Genomic DNA, 19,597 nt, shown 5'->3' on the forward strand with positions numbered 1-19,597 from the left:
GTGTAACCTACACGCGTTATAAACACAAGTAACTAAATGAGAGCGGCCCGGAAGGAGTGGTGGATCAAGCGCGATATTAATGAATGAAGAAAGGAACAAATAATCAATATCGGCAAACTTGGTCAACAAAAGGCAAGCAAGGAACAATAGGAGGAACAATAGTCCGCAAGCGGACAAAAGAGAAAAGGCCATCCGGCCATCTAGCAAGCCGTCCGGCTGGGGGCGGACAACAATGAAGCGGGCAACCTAGGTTGGAAGGTACGCGCGTGAGGGAGGAAGTGTGGATGAGGGTGACGGGTGGACGGATGGGTGGACGGATGATGATGATAGCGGGAGGGACGGGCCAAGTGGCCACAGGACGCGTAGAGGGAAGTGTCGGATATGTCGGGTTGTGACAGCCGAGTATGACGTCTCCACCTGGAAGACCTGAGAACACTGATGGAAGGGCTGAAGAGACAGTTAACCGAAGGGACAGAGACGGTGGAGGGGGAACCAGAGGAAGAACCTCAGAGGGATTTTCAGGCAGGCGACCGGTAAGGGATGCATCCTGGCCGCCCGTAGAAGATAGCTTGTGTAAATACCGCAGCGCGCGTAAGCCAACGCCAATGCCAAAGTTTCACCGAGTCATCGCGAAGAAAAAGAGGAGAAACACATCCTCCACCCGTGAGAATGAGAAGACCCCAAGGGCAGCAACGCCCGAGGTAGCAGTCTCCCCCCCAGCCATTTACGTCCTTTCCAAGCAGTCCCCCAGATCCCTTAACCTCACAGTGAAACTGACCGCCCTAACCTCCCTCGCGTCGGTATCTGTATCAGCCCTCCTGGACTCAGGAGCCACCGGGAACTTTGTAAGCCCCGAGTTCGTCCGAAAGCACAACCTAGAGACAACCCCCTTCCCCAGCCCATTCCTGTCCGTAATGTCGATGGAACCCCGAACGAAAATGGAGCTATAACAGAAGAGCTAGAAGCCCTCCTGACCTTCGGGCGACACACAGAGCGGGCACGCTTCGCGGTTGCAAATCTCGGGCGCCTGTCAGAACCGTGCGAATCTTCGCCGATGGTAGCTGTAGGCGACCAAGCGTTGCCCGCTAGTGGAACAGGCGTCCTACACACGACCGAGCTTTAGCGAGGGATAAACCCCACCGATCTCGAGGCCGAGGCTACTTAGGCGAGTGAGCCGGGATTTCGGCTTCAACGACTCAAGGAGGAGCGTTGCGCCTCGTTCTCGACATGGTCCCGATACTTCAGAAGGTCGGAGGTCTCATGGGGGACAGAGGTAAGCTTAGGGGGTGAATTCTAGTTGATTTTGAACTACAGTACAAGCATTAGTTACAAGCTGTATATAAGCGCTAGGGAACTGAATAGGGAATAAGTCGCCAGATCTTGCGGAGATTGCGGGCGGAGAAAAGAAGGAGGAAAACAAACAAGAGCATGTGTTCAAGACAGCGAAGGTCAAGTGTGACCTTCGCCGCGAGGTAACAAGGTGCGGCGAAACATGGGACAACAGGTCGTGGCACTCTGCGGCGCTAGGTCGTTCAACGACAATCAAGAGAGGGGTTGTGGAGAGGTGGCGGGAAGTGGTTAGACGGCGACGGGCGGCGAGCGGAGTGTGCGGGGAGTGTTCGGGCATGGGAGAGGGTCAGGGAGGAGGTCGTCTGGCCCCGGGGAATGCCGGGTCATGACAGCGCCAGTCCCTCATCATAGGACACTCGTGGTTGCTGCACCACAACCCAGAAGTGGACTGGGTACGACAGAGAGTCGTCATGTCCCGCTGCCTGTCCTCCTGCAGACAACTGCAAATACAAGATGATCAGGACCCAGTACTGGAGCCTGGGGATGGGATCTACGCTGCTATCATTCCCCCAAGCTGGGGCCATGACCTGAGAGCCACCATGACCCCCTCGCAGCGGATGGCCCAAGAGGCCCGCGACCCGGAGGCTGAGCCTGCATCGTTTGAGATGCTAGTACCAGAGCACTACCAGGACTTCCGGGATGTGTTCTCCAAAGAAGCCTTTGACCAATTGCCCCCCCGGAAGCCCTGGGACCACGCTATAGACCTGGTACCGGATGCCAAACTGCCCAGGGGGAAAACCTTCCCACTCTCGTGCCCGGAACAGAAAGAGCTGGACAAGTTCCTACACGAGAACCTACAGAACGGGCGCATACGGCCATCCAAATCCCCCATGGGAGCACCAGTCTTCTTCGTCAAGAAGAAGGATGGGTCCCTACGCCTGGTCCAGGACTACAGGAAGCTGAACGAGATCACGGTGAAGAACTCGTACCCGCTCCCCCTCATCTCGGACGTCCTTGCCCGCCTCTGCAATGCCAAATACTTCTCAGCCTTGGACCTACGCTGGGGGTTTAACAACGTCCGGATCAAGGACGGTGAAGGAGAGAACGAAGGAAGGTCAGTTGGGAGGTTCAAACGAGACCACCACCAAGCTGTTCCCTGGTTCTTTAGTTAGGATGGGGAAGTGTACTAGTGTTGTTTATTGTAAATATAGTACCAATCCGAGTGTTTTGGCTAATTCTATTTTTATGGGTTAGTTTTAAAGTTCCTGGGAATTGACTTACAGATAAACCGAGCCCTGCGGAGCTGTTTCTTTATTGAAATTTATTAATTTGTCTAGGTGTAATTCTGTGTAGCGTTGTTTAATTTGGATTTAAACTTGAATTTAATCTTCTACTTGGTGAAGTTTCAAAGATTCTATTCAGTTAATGAATTTGGATTATGTCTGGAGTGTCCCTTGAGTTTGTTTTATTTTTGTCTTATTTTATTGCTTGTTTTAACAGTAGCAAAATAACTGTTTTGTGTTTACACTTTGAAATCTGGAGTGTTAACCAGCTCTCCTGTTGAAATATCTACTTAATATTTCTCTCCTTAATTGCTGCCTTTTACTACAGTGGCAATCTTAACTGTATATCACTTTTTCGCACTGGAGTGACAACCAGAAATGCTTGAGAAAAATAATACTCTATTTTCTTACTTCTCTGAGGGGGGCGAAAGGTCGCAGAAAGGGTCTCCCTTTTATACTCCTTGGGTCGCCTTCCTTTTTCACGCTCTACCTTCTATTTACAGGATTTATTTACAGTGTATTTTTCTCAAACTGAATAAAAAGTGAAATTTTCACGCTATAGTTCCGCTGCGCTTTGCTGCGCTGAACTGCGGTCTACTGCGGTCAGACTGCGCCTGGAATCCTTATTGTCCTTCCTCGCCTAAGCTATTTTAATGGTTAATTAGAATTTGTCTGCGCCGCATTTGCCGCAGTTCCCTATTTCAAATTCCCCATATTTCCCATTAAGTTCGCTATGACTCGGTCATACTGAATTCAAACCTCGCATTACTATGCGTGCGACTGTGCTGAGACCTTCAGCTGATTTATTCCAATTTTATTTAGTGACATTTTAGTTAAAATGAGACTGAAATGATAAATGAGTGAATTATTCAGGTTTAAAACTGAAAGAAAAAGTTGCTAGTAATCAAGAATTACTCAAACGAATGTGTTATAGCTCTCTACTTCATTAGAACATCGTTCCCTAAAATTCCCGCCATGGTCCGTCGTAGTTTAGTAGTTTTCGTGAATTTCGTTCATATTCCCTGATTCCCCTTTGTATTATCACATCCTAATCCTCCATATGTATTGTTCGTTGTTATAGTAGGTCATCCTCGAAGATATCATATTTTTATGTATTTTATTTAGGGCTCTAGACCTCTTGAAGCTGTCTTCCCGCGTGTTTTCAGGTTTCTAACTTCATGTCCTTGTATCTCATTCATTTCTGGATGTTTTCTCACGTTCTTGGTATCATAAATTTCCATTTATTCCCACCTTTCCAATGGTACTAAGGTTGTGTCCTATTTCCCTGTATTCGTTGAGTTAGCAAAGTTTCACGCGCACATTCGGTAATCACGTGCGTCGTTCCCATAGTTGTTCGTATGCGGGAGCCGTTTTCGTTTAGTTGTTCGGGATTTATGATATGCGCGGGTGTTTATTTCTTTCATATGGGCTTCTGTGATTTATTTCAGATTTTTCCCTCATGATCTAAGGTTGTTTTGCACTTTTCGTGCTTTGTTTTGACCGGGCTCTTCCTTATTTGGACGGAAATTGGTCTTCGCGATCTGCCGAAGTGCGGATCTCAGTTCCGACGGCCGGTTCCCTGCGCATCGCCACCCTCACGTGTCATTACACATGATGCGGATTCCTATATTCCCGTCATGGGTATAACTTCACAACGGCTGGACCGTTTGGGCTGAGAATTTGCATAACTATAGTTTCCTATTTTTCATAATTTCCGTGTAAATTTCGTTGTATGTTTTAATTATGGATCCTACGCAATCATCGTCTTGTCCCTGAGCTCGGACTTTTGATGTCGCTATTCCCGTTATTGGATTTCTCATTAACACATGATCCTTTTATTATGGAAATTTGGGAGGATTAAGAGTAGATCCTTTCCTTTCTAATGGGCTATCAAGCTTGTCTCGGTCGTTACTAGTTAATCTTCGCGCTTGCTTTTTAGACATTGTCCTCGTTTTGCAGGAGTTTTAGTCATATCTCCGTCGTTTATGGGTAGTTTCCCCTATAATTACTCTCATTGGTTCCGTTTGGGTGACATCTACATTTCCTATTATAAACACGACTTTGACTTTTGCATTAGTTCCTGAGGAATATTTGTTCCGTGGTACTTCCATCCTTGCTATGTGTGCGGACGTGGGAAAGTAGTTTCCGTGGAGGTTCTCTGATTATTTTTATAGTCAAATCTTGGTCGATTGTCCTAATTCTTGGTTTAATATTTGCTATAAATTCCCCCGAGAATTCCGTCTCGTTGATGGTAAGCTTGAAGTATTTTTGTTATTTTTCTTTCTTTCGATTTATCGTGTATAGTCGTAATAATTCGTAAAAATTCGTAAAATTCGTTAAAATTCAGGTCCTTCTATGTTCTCATATCTACTTGTCGTATGAGGTTTTGTGATTTATCTGGCATATTTTCATAATGGGTTTCCATAGTGTGGCCGTTATTTCTCCTACAACGGAGACGAGTGGAAGGCGGCATTCGTGACCAACTGGGGGCTGTTCGAGCCTATGGTGATGTTCTTTGGCCTGTGTAACTCCCCGGCAACCTTCCAGACCATGATGAATGACATCCTGAGGGATTTCATCGACTGGGAGGTTGTCATCTGTTACATGGACGACATCCTGATCTTCACGGCCACCCTGGAGGAACATTGAAGGGTCGTCCGAGAAGTCCTAGAGACGTTGAGGAGAAGGAGGCTCTTCCTTAAGCCAGAGAAGTGTAAGTTTGAGCGAACCCGGATTGAGTACCTGGGCCTCGTTATCTCGGAGGGTAACGTCACAATGGACCCGGTGAAGATCCAGGGTGTCCTCGACTGGCCCCCCCAACCAAGGTGAAAGAAGTACAATCCTTCCTAGGATTCGTAAACTTCTATCGCCGGTTCATCAGAGACTTCTCTGAGAAGGCCCACCCCCTTCACAGGCTGACCCAGAAGACCCAAACCTGGAACTGGGGCCCGGATGAAGACGATGCCTTCCATGCCCTCAAGGAAGCCGTCACCACAGCCCCCGTCCTCTCTTTCCCTACCGACCACGGCTGCTTCAGGCTTGAGTGCGATGCATCCAACTTTGCAACCGGCGCGGTCCTCTCCCAACTCCAACCGGATGGAGAGTTCCACCTGGTAGCGTTCATGTCCAAAAGTTTCATGGATGTAGAGTGCAACCACAGAGTGTACAATAAAGAGATGCTTGCAATCGTCCGAGCCCTCGAGGAATGGCGACACTTCGTGGAAGGTGCTGAGGAGAAAGTCGAGATCTACACCGACCACTGTAACCTGGGCTACTTCCGGACAGCCCAGAGGTTAAATCGACGTCAGGCCAGATGGTCCCTTTTCCTCTCCCTCTTCCATTTCACCCTTGTCCACCGCCCAGGGAAGCTCATGGGGAAACCAGATGCACTCTCTCGCCACGCTGACCACCCAAAGGGAAGGGACGACAATGAGGGGCTGACCCTCCTCCAACCGGCCTGGTTCGAGGCCCGTGCGACAGAAGCAGTCTCAGTGGAAGGTGAGGAGGTGGATATCCTAGAGAGGGTACGAGGAGCGAGAGATCATGATGAGCAGGTGGTAAAGGCCATGAGGGAACTGGGAGAAGGAACGTTAAGGTCGGACGAGTGGGAGAGACAGGGAGAGTTAGTCCTCTACCGAGGCAGGGTGTACGTTCCAAAAGACCCACAACTCTGCCACGATCTGGTACGGCTACACCATGACGCGCAGGCGACGGGACATCCAGGGCGATGGAAAACCCTAGAGCTCGTCTCCCGCGACTACTGGTGGCCTCGGATGGCAGAATATGTCGGGCGATACGTACGTGGATGCGACACCTGTAACCGTGTCAAATCCTTCCCCGCATGGAAGGTTGGGAAGCTCACCCCAAATAAAGTCCCCACCCACCGTTGGCAGGTAATCTCGGTAGACATGGTGGGAGAGCTCCCAGAGTTGAAAGGTTATAACGCCATCCTAGTTGTAGTGGACCGTCTGTCCAAACGCATCCATGCGATCCCCACCGTGACATCCATGGACTCGGCTGGTATCGCCTGGCTCTTCCTAGAGCACGTCTGGAAGCACCACGGGCTCCCGGAAGAGATCCTTAGCGACAGAGGGAGCGCCTTCGTCTCGCGCTTCTCGAAAGAACTTGCAGATCTCCTGGGGGTCAAGCTAACCCCCTCAACGCCCTACCACCCCCAGACTGACGGACAGACAGAGTGGGTTAACCAGGAAATCAAAGCCTATCTTCGGGTGTTTGTCAACCACCGCCAGGACGACTGGGCGGACTGGCTCCCACTGGCGGAATTTGCCTACAACAACCGCGTCCACTCGTCCACCCGTCGAACCCCCTTCGAGCTTGACACCGGGCAGCATCCCAGGATGGGGATGGAGCCCACATGTACGTCTGAGGTAGAAGCCGCCGACGCCTTCTCGTCCAGGATGATGAAGATGCCGGAAGAGGCGAAGGCGGCCCTGGAGCACGCAGCAGACGAGATGGCCCACTACTATGACCGAGGTTGAGAGACAGCCCCCAAGTACCAGGAGGGTGACCGAGTCTGGCTCAGCGCCCAAAACTATATGACTGACCGCCCAACCAAGAAGCTAGACCATAAGTGGCTAGGCCCCTTCAAAGTTGTCAAGGTCGTCTCCCCGGCTGCTGTCAAGCTCCAGCTCACCACACGGCAAAAGGGAATTCACCCAGTCGTATCTGTGACGAACGTAAGACCCTACCGCCCGGACGAGATCGTAGAACGACCCCCCGACCCCTGCCCGGGCCCAGAACTCGTAGATGGAGAGGAGGAATATGAAGTGGAAAAAATACTGGACTCTAAGTGGTTACGCCGGAAGCTCTGGTATTTAGTAAAGTTCGCGGGTTGGCTGAACTCAGAGAATGAATGGCTCCCCCGAGACCAACTAATCCATGCCCCTGACCGGATCGAGGAGTTCCACCAAACACACCCCCACACCCCAGGAAGGGAGAGAACGAACCCCCTGGCCACTTCGAGGCAAAGCGGCTTAAGGAGGGGGTGATGTCAGGGCACACCCGCCTGACCCGGGTCCACCCGGACCCACCTGGCCACACCACACCCGCTCCCCGCTGTCTATCCCCCTCCCCCCTCCTTCCTCCCTCTCCTCCCCTTTCTTTTCCCTCTTCCTTCCCCTTTCTTTATTTCATTCTTCTCATCTTCCTCTTCCTGTTTATTTCTTTCTATCTACACGGACCACCTTCCTTTATATTGATGTACTATTGACCCGTCTGGCCCACACACCCTGGACAGCTTCCCGCTGTGCCCAGCATGCGCGCATGCAGCGGACGCTCTCGGGATCCCCCACGGGGACACCCGGATGCCTGCAGCTGCCTCCGAGGATGACGTGGCACCTGTCATGTGACTCAAGCTGCATGTACATAAATGTACCTGAAGTGGGAACCGAAGAAGTAACCTTCTTCTCACATTCTCCACTTCAGCCTGAGTGGCCAGGGACCACTGTCCCAGATTGGGCCTGCCAGTACGCACGCCCGCTCCACACCCCGCGACGGCCTCAGTGCCGGACATTACCCCCCGGGCCCTCTCGACCCCGGACGCGTCCCTGACAGTAGTCCTGTGCCTGGAACAGGCTTTGGAATGGTTGTGATGCACTGAACTCAGTCCGAAATGTGCTACTCATCAATATTGCTGTCATCACCTCCCAAGCCCCAAGCCCCAAACCGCAATCCTTCCATTCCACCAACATCTGGGTAGGCCTTGAATGGACACTTGCATACAACAGTGCCAGAGATAACTTTATCATACATCTACATCAACCATCTAGCTTCTTTTGATCTGTAATCCTGCTAACACACTCTTTTCAACATGCTGACCTTCAAATAGTGCGTGCTCTTCTGGGGAAAACCACCTCTCTCATTGAGGAGAATGGAGTGGAACCTGACAGCAATCACCCATGTACCAAAGCTGGAAAAGGTACTCAATATTTTTCCTATTTGATTGGATGCTCATGATCTCTAGGCACTCTTTGCTGCACCAGGTGGACACACAGACTCAAGGGGCTTGGGCCCAAAAGGAGGTGATGATGGCCATCGGAAAGCGCAGACATGCAAGCATGAGGGGCTCGGTCAGAGAGGAAATGACAAACCAGGAAGGGCTAGATGTGCGAGCCTGAGGGGTTCAGGACAGAAAGGTGACAATTGTTCATCTGCTGTTGTGCCTAACCAACTCTGGATCTTCCAGTCTAATGAACATCATGCTCACTTTGCTTGTAGTCTCAACTTCTCTCATTGCTATCATTTCACCTCCAATCTTCTTGTTCCGCCAACTCTTCATCAACCCAGCCCTCATACTAGAAGTGTCATATCTGTGCATATCCGATTCCGACCCAACTCCCGGACCTCCTTCTTCACCACCTCCGGAGTCCTGCCCTACTGCTGCCCATTCCGATATTCACCCTCGGTCCTGACACCACACCTCCTCTCACCCCCCCCATGTCACCTCCACTCCTCCGTCCCTCTCCTGTCCTATCTCCATCCGCTCCGATACCTACCTCGGACCGAACACCACCCCTCTCGCCACCCTCTTACTACTCCTCCCACTCCTCCGACTCCTCCGACTCCTCCGCTTCCTCCCCACAACACCTCCACCCTTCTGTCACCCTCCTACTCTTCTCCCATCTGCTCTGACACTCACCTTCGGACCTGACACCTTTCCTCTCCTTCACACCTTTCCTCATTCCTCCTTCCTCTCTCTCCCCTCTGGCCCTCTTCCATCGACCCCCCACCAAGTTACGACCTTCTGCCACTGTCCTGTACTTTGTACTTGAACACCGCTCATACCTTTGCTCCGAGCCTCCGTCATAGCTCCTACCTCGGACTTTGACTCCACCTCGGCCTTAGTCCATTGCATTGGTGACCTCATACTATGTAAACACCATTGCCAATATCCCTCGGACTTTCAACCCCGCCTCCGCAACCTCCGTAAGCTCCGCAACCTCCGAGCTCCACGGATCACCTTCGGCACTTTCGCCGCTTGTAATGTATCTCTCGCGTTTTCCCCTCATCCCTATTTGGACTGCTGCTTCTTCCCGTTCTAGCCAGTTAGTCATCATCCCCACTTCCCCTCATCCTCCTGCCCCTCTGGGCCTCGCCCTCCTTACCTCCTTTCGGACGTACCACAGGTTCTGCCTTATGACCTTCGGTACCGCTCCGCTTCGGTCTTCCCTTTGTTCCCGTTCAGACGCCTTTGTTCCGATTCGGATCCCCTTTGTTTCCTTGTGCTTTCGCCCTCCCATTATATATATCGGTGCCTGTACATACTCGTTTTAGGCCTTAGTCTAAAATCGACCTGAAATGCCCCCTAGAGACTTCCTGCTCGCCTCCTACGAAATTAAGGACCAAATGGACAAACAGTAATGGCACAGTGCTCCGCTTGAGTCGCTGAGGCCAAGGTCCCTCCTTGCTAAGTCTCTGGTTCCCCTCCGGAATCGTCTGCCCTTGCCCAGTTCTAACAAGAAGCACTCTTCTGCACTGCCTTTACTTAAATGTAATATAGTGCGCTTGCTGAGCTTCCAATGAGATAATGTCCTTCATAAATATGTGATAAAGTCTTGGATTAGTCATGGCAGTAGGACAAAATATTGGTGATACTATCATGAATCTTCACAGATAAATTGATTAAGTCCCCTGCAAACCAAGATTTTACAACACGATTCTGGTCAAATTCGTGAAAAAATGGGGATTTATGATGCAGGCAAGTCAAGATTAAATTGGGTTTATGCGCAAACCCCTGTCACATGCCACACCTGATTTTATCATGGAATCACTTTTCTCAGTGAATAGTGCACAGACTGCACCACGGGAGTACACCAAGTGTGAAGCTGACTAATACCCACATGAACTCACCTGTTTCTTCACCTTGTAATACAACCCATAGGAAAACCTGATTGGAAACTATAATTTGAAACACGATCCAGATATTTACTCAGTAAACTAAATATGGATGGAAAAGCGAATGGAATCATGCACACCGACAAAATCTGTGCTGAAGTGAGGCAACCTTGAGATGAACTGTCCAGAATATACATTCTGAAAGATATACTGCTGTGCCTCCCTAATAAAAAACACTTTCCACTGTGTAATGCGATCATATTATCGGTTGCCCGGTCCAAGGTTATTGCAGCGCATGTAGAAAGCGCCAGCGACAATTGATAGCATGCATATAAAACATGCGCTCCAAAGAATGCGGTCACTCCAGACTTACCTGCTGGAACTTACTCCTCTCACCTGAGGGGGTCCTTTGAACAATTCACCAAAGGGCTTGAACAATGAGGCTTGGAAGGGGATGGAGGAAACGTTTCATCTTGAGTCAAAAGGGCCCTCGTTTCGATGTTTCGGATTTTGTACTGTTGCCTCGTAAGTGTAAGTGGGGACTGCAATAGCAGCACAAGCTATAGTCTTATCATACCATTCCCATTTTCAGAGATCCACCACTGAACAATGAGATCCCAATTGAGGTCCAAGCACGAGATCAGGCAGTCATCATTGCCGAAAACATGAAGGACTCACTAACAAAACTCTTGCAAAGCGGTGGGATCCACATCTTCCTCTGCCAGCTCAAATGACCACTGTCAACACAACATTAGGGTAGAACACAACCAGTCCTGTGTTAAATGCACCCACCGTATCATATGAAATGGACAAGTTGGAGACATAATTTTCAACGTTCATCTGAATCAGAAGCTTGACCTATTGTGAAAGAATACCATGATACGAGAGGTGGGATTGGAAAAGAAGGGGGGGGGAAGCTGCAAACTATAGTGTTATCATTTTCACTTCCGCCATCCAACTGCATGACACTGAGCGTAAACCCCCCCTGGTGCTGAATACTGATACAAAATTAAATATGAAATTACTCAGAAATGGAAGACGAGAAAGTGTTAGACACGGGTCCGGGGTCGGCACCGAAGGTTGCCATTGTGGGCCACTATAGGCCATGATGGCTGTGATGCCATGAACAAGGCCCGAGGGTAGGGCATTTGGCCTCAGCGACTCTAAAGGAGCGCTGTGCCCCCTAGCTGTCTCTTGGCCCTCATTTCAGACTCACTGGGGTTGCCTTGCTGGGGTCAGGACTTGGGGGTCATGGTCAAATCGATATTAGAGCTACAGTACTGTAATGTATCATACAGGATATATATAGGAAGATGAAATGAATGGAAGTGGACCCGGGCCGAAGGCCGAAGGGTCCGGAAGCAAAAGGGAACAAAGAGCGGGGTTGGCTGCACAGCGGCCAGCAATGACCGAGGGTCAAAACAGATAAATATATGAAGGAGTGTGTCACAGCTGTGCATTCTGGCCTGTTAGCCACCCGTCCCAATGCCGCCCGAGCCCATCCTGCTGCACGAGTGTGAGCGTGAGCCCCAACCCTCATCCCTATCCTCCTTGGGGACTCCCTGCTCACCCCCCCACTTGCCCCTACGCTCCCCTGCACTTGGCTGACTCCCCCACAGCCACACCGACCTCCCTGCCCTGAGTCTGCCTCTGGCACTGCACCTAGTGTGACTCCACGACATTGCCTACTCCGCCCACTTGGCCCTCACCAGGCTGCTACCATTCCTGCGCCTGACTCCGGCCCAACTCCGAGTCCAGCGCTGCTATGATACCATCACCGCTATTGTGGCCCTACACCCCTTCCTTTATTTATCTGTTATTGTTTGTTTTGACCCTCGGTCATTGCTGGCCGCTATGTGGCCAACCCCGCTCCTTATTCATGTTTGCTTCCGGACCCTTCGGCCTTCAGCCCGGGTCCGCTTCCATTCATTCTACCTTCATATATATAACCTGTATACTACATTATAGTACCTTAGCTCTAATATCAATTTGTGTCAGGGACAGCTCCGAAAGCGGTGAGGTCCTGGTGCGAGGGACTTGATGGGACAGGTGTTGGCTATGCATATGTCAGGGGACGACTCCTGGGTCCCCATGACCCTCCCCAGCCTACTGGTGTAACCAGCCCTATCCAGGGCACAACCTACTGTGGGTAAGAAGATGAGAAGGAAGCTAACTTCTCATCTTCCCACAGTGGCCACAATATCAGGCAAACTTCCGGGGATACCCGGAAGTCACATGAGGGGGTGGGAACCGGGCCCGGAACATGTGGCAAGCGGAGTGTGTGCAGATGTGGGAAGCGCAGTGGGTCCAGATGTGGGTCCGGGTCCAGGCTAGTCAGGGTGTGTGCCCTGACAGCATAGCAGCAGTCCCATCACAGGGTGAGTGTCCCTGACCACTTAGTCTGAAGTGGGAAGTTGAGAAGAAGGCTGCTTCTTCTGTTCCCACCCCAGGTGCTATTATATACATGCAGTTAGGGTCATGTGGAGGGAGCCACATCATCTCCGCACACAGCCACACCTCTCTGGGTGTCTCTGTGGGAGATCCCGGAGGTGGCCACCCAGTAGGTGGGAATGCATGTGGTGCATGCAGCGATCAGGGGAGCGGGGTTAGGTGTGTAGTGGTACATGGAGAAAAGGGAAGTCGACCATGGAATAGAAATAGAGAGAAAAAGGAAAAGGGGAAAGGAGGGACGGGGAGCGATAGCAGGGGAAGCCAAGTAGGGCAGTGCAGCGCAGGGTGCGGCACAGGGTCAGGCAGGTGTGCCCTGACAATTTGACCACGACTCCCAAGTCCTAACCCCAGCAAGGCAACCCCAGTGAGTCTGAAATGAGGGCCAAGAGCTCCTTTAGAGTTGCTGAGGCCAAATGCCCTACCCTTGGGCCTTGTTCGTGCCATTGTGGCCTATAGCGGCCCGCAACGGTGACCCTCAGTGCTGACCCCAGACCCGTGTCTAACAGAGTGTAGGGCTGTGATAGTGGCGATGGTATCGTAGCGGTGCCGGACTCGGAGTTGGGCATGGGAATGATAGTGGCCTGATGAGGGCCAAGTGGGCAGAGTAGGAGGAGTCGTGCTGGGCACAGTGCCGGAGGTGGACTTGGGGTGGGGAGGCTGGTGTGGCTGGAGGGGAGTTGGCCAGGTGCAGGGGTGCCTAGGGGCAAGCGGGGGGGTGAGCAGGTGGTCCTCAAGGAGAATAGGGGTGAGGGTCGGTGTCAGGGCACACCCCACCTGACCCCACACTGCACCCTGCACTGCCCTGCCCTACTCTGCTCCCCCCGCTATCACTCCTTGTCCCTCCTCTCCCTTTTCTTCTTTCTCTCTATTTCTATTCCATGGTTGACTTCCCTTTTCTCTATGTATCATTACACACCTAATGCCGCTCCCCTGATCACTGCACCTGCCATGTGCATTCCCACCTACAGAGTGGCACACCTCCAGGATCTCCTGTGGAGACACCCAGAGAGGTCTGGCTGTGTGCGGAGATGACGTGGCTCCTCCCACGTGACCCTAACCGCATGTATATAATAGCACCTGGGGTGGGAACAGAAGAAGCAGCCTTCTTCTCAACTTCCCACTTCAGACTAAGTGGTTGGGGGGTGCTCACCCTGTGACAGGATCACTGCTACGCACAGCTGACACCTGTCCCATCAGGTCCCTCGCACCAGGACTTTGCCGCTTTTGGAGCTGTCCCTGACAGTCAGGGCTTGCGCTCATGCTCACACAGTGGGACAGGCTCAGGCAGCATCGGGACAGGCCAGAATGCACAGCCGTGACAGAAAGAAACAGAGCATGCACTAAAACTCCCCTTCCGATTCCCCCTGTCTTAAATCCCAGTGCACAGCACCTATCTCCCCATCCACACCTGTGATAAGGGATCCAACCTTCCCATCTTCCTGAATGCCCAACCAGCGTTCAGTACCAACATTTTTGAGGAAGTAAGTTTGGGTTGAATCGTGGAGTGTTACTTCCCACTACAATGTTAAGTTAGGAGAGTGAGTGGTTCAGATTCTCGGCAAAGGATGGGTGGAAGGGAAAGGAATATGGAATTCAAAGGTATGGAAAGGAGAATGTGTGCACAATAGCAAAGACGTACTCGTTGGGTAGTTAAATCGGACCTGTACATCTGCCCCACGACATAGGGATATTTCTGCCCACTTTCAGGTGTGTTGAGCATGGTAAGGTATGTCCTCGAATGGGCATTCATGATTCGATACTGCACATATAAGAGATTTGATTAAGCCGGTGCACATTAGATAAGTCGACGGTTGTAGAGTTGGAGAGTCAGATCACAATAATTCCATGGTAACCTGAGAAAGATATTCACAGTCCCTTTGAAAACAGGTGGGACCCTGTGGAACCACAAGAGTCAGAACTGGAAGAAATGATACCAACCGACCAAACATGGGGGAACATCAGCCAGCAGGCAATGCTGCAGCATCAGCAGAAGGAAGAATCACATAAGATCATAGTAACTTGGTACTCACTCCACCAGAGTGTCAGGGCCCGGCCCTTGTTCCGTGATGGGCCCCGGGGGATCCTCCTAGTCGCTGGGGTATCTAGTCCCAGTCCGAGATCTTCAAACTCACTGAGGGGGCTAGCCCCAGCCTTCACAGGAAATGAGTTGAGAAGAAGGGTAACCTTCTCAACCTCCTGTGAAGCCGCTACAAATGGGAGTCGGGAACTATACAGTTTTCGGCTCTTTGCCGACTTTCCATAATTGGCACCCCCCCGTGGGAAGATTCTGGGCGAGCTGCTCGCCCAGAAAGTTCCCATGGTCGTGGCTGTGATGGTTTCTGGGTGAGTAACTTGCCCAGAACGTTCCCACGGGTCTGCATGCATGCGGGATTGTGGAACAGTGAAGGGAAAAATAGGAGAAAATGGGGGAAGGGTACCTGAGGGTGTGTGGGGTCAGGGGCTGTGCCCTGACATCACCCCCCCTCTATGCCGCTTCGCCTCGAAGCGGCTGTAGTTCTTGGTTGGCGGGGTTCTTTTGTCCTTGCCGGTTTGGGGGCTTCCGGGTGGGTCTGGTGGAATTCCTTTATGAGGTCTGGGGAGTTCTCCAGGTTTTCCCTGGGGAGCCATTCATTTTCCGAGTTTGGCCAGCCCGAGAATCTGACAAAGTACCAGAGCCGTCCATATCGGTACCTGGAGTCCATGATTTTCTCCACCTCATACTCCTCTTCCCCATTCACGATGTCCGGGCCCGGGGGTGGGTCTGTCTGGCGTTCAGCAATCCTGTCAGGGGCATAGGGGTGGATGTTCGTGACCGAGACCACCGGGTGGATTCCCCTCTGCCGGGCTGTGAGCTGTAACTTTACCGCTGCCGGGGATACTATCTTAACAATCTGGAAGGGGCCAATCCACTTGTGGTCAAGTTTCTTGGTTGGCCGGTCTGTTGTGTAGTTCTGGGTGTTGAGCCAGACCTTGTCCCCGACTTGGTATGCTGGTGCTGCTCTCCGGTTCCTATCGTAATACCGTGCCATTTCATCTGCTGCATGCTCCAGTGCCGCTTTTGCCTCCTCCTGCATTCTCATCACCCGAGAGGCAAAGTCATTAGCCCCTTCGACTTCGGATGTGCGGGTCGGCTCAGTTCCCATGCATGGATGCTGCCCGGAGTCAAGCTCAAAGGGGGTGCGACGGGTGGAGGAATGGACGCGGTTGTTGTAGGTGAACTCAGCAAGTGGCAGCCAGTCAGCCCAGTCATCCTGTCTGTGGTTGACGAAGACCCGGAGGCAGGCTTCTATCTCCTGGTTGACTCGCTCGGTCTGGCCATCAGTTTGCGGGTGGTAGGCTGTTGAGGGGGCGAGTTTGATTCCTAGGAGGGCTGCCAGCTCTCTGGAGAAGTGGGAGACAAATGCACTGCCTTGGTCACTGAGCACCTCTTCTGGAAGGCCATGGTGTCTCCAGACGTGCTCGAGGAAGAGTCGGGCTATGCCTGCTGAGTCTGCTGTGGTAACGGTAGGGATTGCGTGGATGCGCTTGGAGAGCCAGTCCACCACCACCAGGATTGCGTTGTACCCCTTGGAGTCTGGGAGCTCGCCAATCGTGTCTACTGAGATCACTTGCCACCTGCGGGATGGGACTTTGTTTGGGATGAGCTTCCCGACCTTTCGGGAGGGGAATGTCTTCACCTGGTTACAGGTGTCACATCCTGAGACGTACTGGGCTATGTATTGGGGCATCTTGGGCCACCAGTAGTTGCGGGAGACGAGCTCTAGGGTCTTCCAGCGCCCTGGGTGTCCCGTTGTTGTTGAGTCATGGTGGAGTCGGACCAGGTCATGGCGGAGTTTCGGGTCCCTTGGGACATACACCCGTCCTCGGTAGAGGATCAACTCTCCCTCCTTTCCCCACTTGTCTGAGCGTAGGGTGCCCTTCTCTAGCTCCCTCAGTGCCTTCACCACCCCCTTGTCATGGTCCCTCCCTCTGCGTATTCTGTCAAGGATGTCTGCTTCCTCTCCCTCCACCGTAACCCCTTCTGTAGCTCTTACCTCAAACCAGTCCGGGCGCAGGAGGGTCATGTCCATATTGTCCTCCTTTCCCTTCGGGTGGTCCGGGCGGCGGGACAGTGCATCCGGCTTCCCCATGAGCCTTCCCGGTCTATGAACCAACAAGAAGTGGAAGCGGGAGAGGTAGAGGGACCACCAGGCCTGGCGTTGGTTCAACCTCTGGGCTGAGCGGAAGTAGGAGAGGTTCCTATGATCAGTGAATATGTCAAAGGTCTCTGGGGTGCCTTCGAGGAAGTGGCGCCACTCCTCTAGGGCCCGGACTATGGCCAGCATCTCTTTGTCGTAAATCTCATAGTTTCTCTCTGCATCCGAGAAGCCTTTGGACATGAAGGCCACTGGGTGGAACTCTCCATCCTCTTGGAGCTGAGAGAGTACTGCTCCTGTGGCGAAGTTCGAGGTGTCACATTCTAGCCTGAAGCGGCCAGAGTCGGAGGGGAAGGTGAGGACCAGCGCTGAGGTGACGGCTTCCTTCAATCCATCAAATGCCCTTTGTTCCTCCCTGCCCCAGGTCCACTGCTTGGACTTCCTGGTGAGTGTGTGGAGAGGTCGGGCTTTCTCAGAGAAGTCCCAGATGAACCGGCGGTAGAAGTTTACGAACCCAAGGAAGGATTGGACTTCCTTAACCTTGGTGGGCACTGGCCAATCAGTCACTCCTTGCACCTTCACTGGGTCCATGGCAACATGGTTCTCCGAGATGACTAGCCCCAGATAGTTGATCTTCTGCTGTTCAAACTTGCACTTTTCCGGTTTGAGGAATAGTCTCCGGTTCCTCAGGGTGGTAAGGACTTCTCGGACGACCTTCCGGTGCTCTTCCAGGGTAGACGTGAACACTAGGATGTCATCCATGTAGCAGATGACAACCCCTCGGTCTATGAAGTCTCGGAGAATGTCATTCATCATTGTTTGGAAGGTGGCGGGGGAGTTGCACAGTCCAAAGAACATTACCATCAGCTCAAACAACCCTCAGTTGGTGGCAAAGGCAGCTTTCCACTCGTCCCCTTCTTTAATGCGGACGTTGTTGAACCCCCATCTCAGATCGAGGGCTGAGAACCACTTGGCCATGCGGAGTCGGGTGAGGATGTCAGAGACGAGGGGGAGGGGGTAGGAGTTCTTGACCGTAATTTCATTCAGTTTCTGGTAGTCCTGGACCAGCCTCAGGGAGCCATCCTTCTTTTTTACAAAGAACACCGGGGCCCCCATGGGGGACTTAGATGGGCGGATCCATCCGTTGGCCAGATTTTCCCTGAGGAAGTCATCGAGTTCTCTCTGCTCCGTGGGCGACAATGGGAACGTCTTTCCCCGTGGTAGCTTGGCCTCAGGGATAAGGTCAATGGTGTGGTCCCAGGGTTTCCGAAGGGGTAGTTCATCAAAGGCCTCCTTTGAGAACACATCCTTGAAGTCTTGGTAGTGTTGCGGTACCATCTCTTCGAAGGGTTGTTCCCTCAAGGTGGCATCCTGAGCCTCCTGGGCTAACTGCTGCGATGGGGTGGTAGTCGCTCTCAGGTCGTGCCCCCATCCGGGGGGGATTACCGCAGCGTACACCCCATCCCCAGGTTCCAGTGTGAGGTCAGGGTCCTTTGGGGTCACTGGCTGTGGCCTGAGGCCTCGGCAGGCAGGTGGGCATCGGGACATGGTGACTCTCTGCCGGGCCCAGTCCACTTCCGGGTTGTGGTGCAGGAGCCACGAGTGACCAATGATGACTGACTGACAGCCTAGGTTGGTTACTGCAAACCGGGCCCGCTCTGTGTGCCGACCGAAGCTAAGGAGCGCTTCCACCTCTTCCGTGATGGACCCGTTCTCATTCAGGGTGCCATCCACATTGTGGACTGGGACCGGCTGGGGGAGGGGGATGGTCTCCAGGTTGTGTTTTCGGACAAAGTCACGACTTATGAACATCCCTGTAGCCCCCAAGTCTAGTAGGGCAGAGGTGGTGACTGAGGCCAGGGACGTGGTGGCAGTCAGCTTCACCAGGAGGTTAAGGGATCGGGGGGGGCGCTTGGACAGTACGTAGATCGCAGGTGGGGGGACGGCCACTTTGGCTACTGCGTCTGGGGGGCTGTTCCTTGTGGGGTTAGTGGGTGTGGCTTTTCTTTTCTTAGCAATCACTCGGTGTAGTTTAGGTCACGCAGTAGTTCTGGAATTACCATGGTATCTACATGCGGATACAGTGATGCTGGGGGGCAGCCGGGGCACATCCTTCACTGGTCGCCTTCTCAAAAATCCTCAGCCAGTTCCTCCCCCGCTTCCTCCACTTTTGCCTGATCCGGTCCTTGAGGGTGGTCCCTTAGTAGGTCTGCAATCGCCCGGAGGTCTTCCAGGGCTAGGTGGGCTCGCTGGGGTCTCGGTCTCAGGCAGTGTCAGGCCACATGTCCTGGTTGGTTGCAGTTGAAGCAGAGACCTGCTCGTCTCTGCTCCTCCCAGGGAGGGCGCATGCAGTCCAGGTCCATAGGCTGGGGGCCTGGCTTTGGGGTCGGGGTCGGGATGGTGGCTGGGGCGGCGGGGCACACGGGCGCTGGAGCAGGTTGGGAGAGGAAGGGGGATGGCTTGGTGGCCGGGAGGCGAGGTTGGGTGGCTTGGAATCGCCGCCATTGGTTGTCAAGAACTGAGGCCTCGCGCTTCCACTCAGCCCAAGTTGTGGGCATGGGCCGGAGGCGGTAGATGCTCTCA

The sequence above is a fragment of the Cantharellus anzutake genome (assembly GCF_015039405.1).
Source record: "Cantharellus anzutake strain C23 chromosome Unknown EI90scaffold_49, whole genome shotgun sequence".
In the NCBI taxonomy this organism is placed as follows: domain Eukaryota; kingdom Fungi; phylum Basidiomycota; class Agaricomycetes; order Cantharellales; family Hydnaceae; genus Cantharellus; species Cantharellus anzutake.